Raw genomic sequence first — 6,072 nt, forward strand, 5'->3', positions numbered from 1 at the left:
GAGAAAGAGAAAGAGAGAGGGAGGGAGAAAGAGAGAGAGGGAGGGAGGGAGAAAGAGAGAGAGGAAGGGAGGGAGAAAGAGAGAGAGAGGAGGGAGGGAGAAAGAGAGAGAGGGAGGGAGGGAGAAAGAGAGAGAGGAAGGGAGGGAGAAAGAGAGAGAGGGAGGGAGGGAGAAAGAGAGAGAGGAAGGGAGGGAGAAAGAGAGAGAGGGAGGGAGGGAGCAGAGAGAGAGGGAGGGAGGGAGAAAGAGAGAGAGGGAAGGGAGGGAGAAAAAGAGAGAGGGAGGAAGGGAGAAAGAGAGAGAGGGAAGGGAGGGAGAAAGAGAGAGAGGGAGGGAGGGAGAAAGAGAGAGAGGAAGGGAGGGAGAAAGAGAGAGAGGGAGGAAGGGAGAAAGAGAGAGAGGGAGGGAGGGAGAAAGAGAGAGAGGGAGGGAGGGAGAAAGAGAGAGAAAGAGGGAGGGAGAAAGAGAGAGAGAGGGAGGGAGGGAGAAAGAGAAAGAGGGAGGAAGGGAGAAAGAGAGAGAGGGAGGGAGGGAGAAAGAGAGAGAGGGAGGGAGGGAGAAGAGAGAGAAAGAGGGAGGGGAGAAAGAGAGAGAGGGAGGGAGGGAGAAAGAGAGAGAGGGGAGGGAGGGAGAAAGAGAGAGAGGGAGGGAGGGAGAAGAGAGAGAGAGAGGGAGGGAGAGAGAAGAGAGAGAGAGGGAGGGAGGAGAGAGAGAGAGGGAGGAGGGGAGAAAGAGAGAAGAGGAGGGAGGGAGAAAGAGAGAGAGGGAGGGAGGGAGAAAGAGAGAGAGGAGGGAGGGAGATAGAGAGAGAGGGAGGGAGGGAGGGAGAAAGAGAGGAGAGGGAGGGAGGAGTAAAGAGAGAGAGAGAGGGAGGGAGAGAGTGAGAGGGGGGGGAGAGGGAGAAAGAGAGAGAGGGAGGGGGGAGAAAGAGAGAGAGGGAGGGAGGAGAAAGAGAGAGAGGGAGCGGAAGAGAAAGAGAGAGAGGGAGGGAGGGAAACAAGAGAGAGAGAGGGTGGGAGGAGGGAGAGAGAGAGAGAGAGAGAGAGGAGAGAAGAGAGAGAGATAGAGAAGAAGAGAGAGAGAGTCGGAGCGAGAGGAGAGAGAAAAGGGAGGGAGGGAGGGAGAAAAGGCAGGCAGGAGGGAGGGAGGGGGGAGGGAGGGCAGAAAGGCAGGGAGGGAGGGAGGGAGGGTTGGGGAGAAAGGCAGGGGGGAGGGCGGGAGGGCGGGAGGAGGGAGGGAGGGAAGGGAGGGAGTGAGGGAGAGGGAGAAGAGAGAGAGAGAGAAGAGATGAGACGAGGTAGAGATGAGATGTGAGTAGAGAGAGAAGCGAGAGAGAGAGAGAGAGTGAGAGAGAGGAAGAGAGAGGAGAGAAGAGAAAGAGAGAGAGAAGGAGAGGAGAGAGACGAGAGAGAGAGGAGAGAGAGCGAAGATGGCAAGAAGGGAAGGAGGAGAGCAAAGAGAGAGAAGGTGATGAAGGAGGGAGGGAAAGAAAGGAGGGAAGGGAGGAAAGAAGGAGGAAAGGAGGAAAGAAGGAGGGAAGGAGGAAGGGAGAGAGAAAAAAAGGGAAGGCAGACAGAGCCTTATAATATTGAAAGTCCGAAAAAAGAGGCACACAGTAAAATTAATGAACATTAATACCACACACTCTCTCTCTCCTTTCCCACTCTCTTCTCACTCTCTCTCTGTCTCTTCTCTCTCTTCTCTATCTCTCTCTCTCTCTATCTCTCTCTCTCTTCTCTCTCTCTCTCCTCTTCTCTCTTCACTCAATTACACAAAAAAAAAAAAAAAAAAACAGTCATCACACACGAAAAAAACCCGGCCAGCATCCCGACCAGCGCAGTCGAATCGATAACTCAAAACAAAAGAGAGTCACACCACGTGGCCGCCAAACATCAAAGTGAACCTTACATCCAATTAAACACGATCATAACAAGCGGCTGATTTACGGGGGCCGCTTGTGCTGCCGCATTCGTCACCGCGTGTGGTGATGGGAGGCCTGATGAATCTTAAAGCATTACGTCATTCTTTGCTCAGATGCTGGTTTGTTAAAAGAATGGAAGGGGTGGTTGGTATAAAGGTTTTGTATATTGTGATTTAGGTGTAGTGTTAGGGTGTCTTGGTGGGGAGATATTTGTAATACAGTGGGTGTATTTTAATGTTGGATTAATCTTGAAAGAGGGAGATGGGGTTATTAAAGAGAGATATGCAGAGAGAGTGAAGGCAAAACAAACGGGAAGTGGATTAATTCATTGAGATATTCAACATCTCTGATGTAAATGGATGTCATTTTATTTATATCAATTCGTTTTGATTTCTTGGGATTCGTCATCAATCAACAGTTATGTGGATAATTTTCACTTGATTCCGTTTGTTTCGCACAGGATCTCGGGTTTCAATATCTCTCCTCTCTCTTTTACTCTCCTTGCATCTGACTCTCTTTCTCTCTCCTCTCTCTATCTCTCTCTCTCATCTCTCCTTCTCTCTTCTCTCTTCTTTCTCTCTCTCTCTCTCTCTCTCTCTCTCTTCCCATTTTCTCTCTTGACTTACTTCTCTCTCTCTTTCTCTCTTCTCTCTTCTCTCTTCATCTCTCTACTCTCTCTCTCGTTCCCTCCTCCTTTTTCCCTCTTCTCTCTTTCTCTCTCTCTTTCTCCTCCCTCTCGCCCTCTCACTCTCTCTCTCTTTCTGTGTTCTCTTCTTATCTCTCTCTCTACTCTCTCCTCTCTCTCTCCTCTCTCTCTCTCTCCTCGCTCTTCCCTCTCTCTTCCTCTCCCTTCTCCTCTCTCTCTCTCTCCCCTCTCTTCTTCTTTCTCTCTACTCTCTCCCTCACCCTTCCCCTCTCTCTTCTCTCTCCTCTCTCTCTCTCTCTCTCTCTCTCTTCTCTCTCTCTCTCTCTCTCTCTCTTCTCTCTCTCTTTCTTCTCTCTTCTCTCTCTCCCTCCCCCCAACCCTCTCTCTCTCTCTCCCTCCCTTCCCCCTCCCCCCCTGTCAACCTTGTTCCCCATATTTTCTCTCTTTGTTAAGAAAAAAAAGAAAACGGGAGAATCAAGCCCCTATTCCCTTTTGCCAATCTTTTACATATTTTCTAATTATAGAATAAGATTTTAATCGGAAAAAAAAAAAAAAAAAAACAAATGTCTAGAATTATGGCGGACTTAGATTAATCATATCAGCGTGTAGTTAACCTACCAGGTAAGACCTTGCTAATAATTATCGTTTTTATAAAAGAAATATATATGAATAACACACCATACACACAACACACACACACACACAACACACACATTATAATATATATATATATATATATATTTATATCTGTGTGTGTGTTGTGTGTGTGGATGTGTGTGTGTGTGTATGTGTGTGTGTGTGTGGGTGTGTGTGTGTGTGTGTGTGTGTGGATGTGTGTGTGTGTGTGTGTGTGTGTGTGTGTGTGTTGTGTGTGTGTGTATGTATGTATGTATGTATGTGTGTGTGTGTGTTTGTGTGTGTGTGTGTGTATGTATGTGCGCGTGTGTCTGTACGGGCGTGTGTGTGTAAGTATGCAACAATTTCTTTATCCTCTGCTTCTTCGCCTTCTTTCACTCCCCCTGTTCGAGATATTAACCAAATTTCCTCTCTCTCTCTTGCTCTCTGTCTGTCCCGACGGAGCCTCGTCGTGTGTGTCCCCCGGTTAGGTGGTCTCCAGGTGGGCGTGGCCGTGTCTTGTGACCTACTCCCCCCCCCCCCCCCGCACCCTGTCTCTCTCCTTGCCCCCCTCGCCGGACGCTCGTCCCTTGCCCCTCTCCTGCCTCTTGGCCCTCCCCCACCCCCTCCTGCCCCTTGGCCCTTTCCCACTCCCCTCTTGCCCTCTGGCCCTACCCCACCCCTCTCCTGCTCCTTGCCCTTCCCCACCCTCTTCTTGCCTCTTGCCCCTCCCCCACCCCTTTCCTGCCCCTTGCCTTTCCCCACCCTCCTCCTGCCCCCTGGCCCTCCCCAACCCCCCTTCTGCCCCTTGCCCCTTGGCCTCCCCAACCCCATTCCGCCCCCTTGCCTCCTCCCCCACCTCCTCCTGCTCCCTGGCCCCCCCCAACCCCCTACTGCCCTTGCCCCTTGGCCCTCCCCACGTCTCTTGCCTCTTTGCCTTCCCTACCCTCTCTCCTGTGCTTTCCCCTCCCCCACCCCCCTCCGCGCCTTGCCATACCCCACGCCTCCAGGCCTTGCCAGACCCCTGCGCCCCTCTGCCCCTTGGCCCTCCCCTCCAGCCCCTTGACCGACCCCTCGCGCCCCTCCTGCAGGCGGCGTCCTTTCACCTTTCGTTGGCCTCACCTCGGCCACTTCTCTCTTAGTCACCTTTCAGGCCTCGCCCCTCCTACATTGACCTTTTTTTAACCCCGTATTTGTGTCGTCAGTCGCTTTGTTCCTCTGCGTTGAGACCTCTCTGCCCCCCCCCCCCCCTCTTGCTCCTCTCTGTCTACGTTTCGTTTCTCTCGCTATCTCTCTCACCTCTTTCTCCGTTTTATCATTTCTCTCCCCATCTCCCTATTTTCGTCTCCGGTATCATTTCTCTCTTCGTCTGCCTCCCTTCCGTCTAAGCTATCATTTCTCTCACTGTCTTCCTCCTCTCCTTCTACATTATCATTTTTCTTCCCATCTTCGTTATCATTTATCTCTCCATCTCCTTCCCCGTTATCAAGTCTCTCTTCATCTCCTTCCCCGTTATCATTTCTCTCTCCATCTCCTTCCCTTCCGTCTCCGTCATCCTTTCCCTCCCCGCCTCCGTCTACGTTATCATTTTCTCGTTACGTAACCTCCCTCTCCGTCGTCACGCTACTACGAATACGTTACGCTCTGCACACACTTAGCAACTGCACTTATTCGAGTCGGCCTCCGAAGTGCGCAGCCGCTTGCACATATATGCATCTGCATTTGCAAGCATATTAACACGTACTCCAAGCATACCTGACTTAAACGTGTGTGTATGTAAAATGCTCTCTCTCTCTCTCTTTCTCTGTTTCTGTCTTTGTTTCTGTTTCTGTTTCTCTCCTTATCTCTGTTTCTGTCTCTGTTTTTCTCTCTCTCTCTCAAACACGCACGATTTTGGATATCAACGCTAATATAGATTCCCGCATATACTTACAGGTTAACGGTTCGTTCGCTCAGGCACATTTACATACACTCACAAACATACAAATAACCCTCTCCCTCCCCCTCCCTCTCCCCCTTCCCCCCCACGTCAGCTAAGCGGCAGTACGGTAACACACCTACAAAATACCTCTTCATTGGAACACGTGCATCGACGCCATGAGCCTTTGACCTTCGTCGGCATCGCGGCAGGAGACGAATCGCTCCCTGAAGACGCCTTAGGAGAGCTTCTTGGAGGGGGGGGGGAGGGGGGTTACTGGGCGTGTGGTTCAATCTCCAGAAGGGGCTGAGAGATGAATCTGCTATGGAAAGGGTTCTTATAAGGACGAGGAGTGTAGGGGGTAGGATCCTGATGCGCTTCTGTATTGGCGTTGATCCCTTTTCGATAGGGGGTGTTGATCCTCCTCTCTCAACGGGGGACGGATCTCTTGTTAGGGGGGTTCTTTTCCTTATTAGTTTCCGGCGGTCATTTCCACGTCGGTGACTAAATCCCCTGTAGGTAAATAAGCTCCTGTTTACATGTATATTCTCTAACATGTATATATTCCTTGTAGTTATTCGTTTGTTTTTCTTTCTTTCTTTCTTTTTGCATTGGTTGAAAGGATTAAAATCGCCTTCGAATAAAACGAGAGCGCAATGACAGAGGGACAGACATTACGATGGGAAATAAAAACGTCGACTCATGCTCCCCTAGAACTCAACGCCCAAAAACAAATCTGAGCAAGCAATTCCATTCGATAAGGTCAGGAACAGAACCAGAATAATATAATTAAGTAGCGAAAAGCGCTAGCTCTGACGTCAGTAACGAGCGAGCGACGTCAGCGGCAATTAACAAGAGGCGACGTCTTGAATTCACCTCGTTTGGTCAGTGCGCCGTGAACTTGTGCAATTGATGTTGACCTCCAGTAGTTGAAAATTAGTAGAAATGAAGGACTATATAGGTGTTTTGATG

Source organism: Penaeus chinensis, chromosome 35, assembly GCF_019202785.1.
Source record: "Penaeus chinensis breed Huanghai No. 1 chromosome 35, ASM1920278v2, whole genome shotgun sequence".
NCBI classification, from domain to species: domain Eukaryota; kingdom Metazoa; phylum Arthropoda; class Malacostraca; order Decapoda; family Penaeidae; genus Penaeus; species Penaeus chinensis.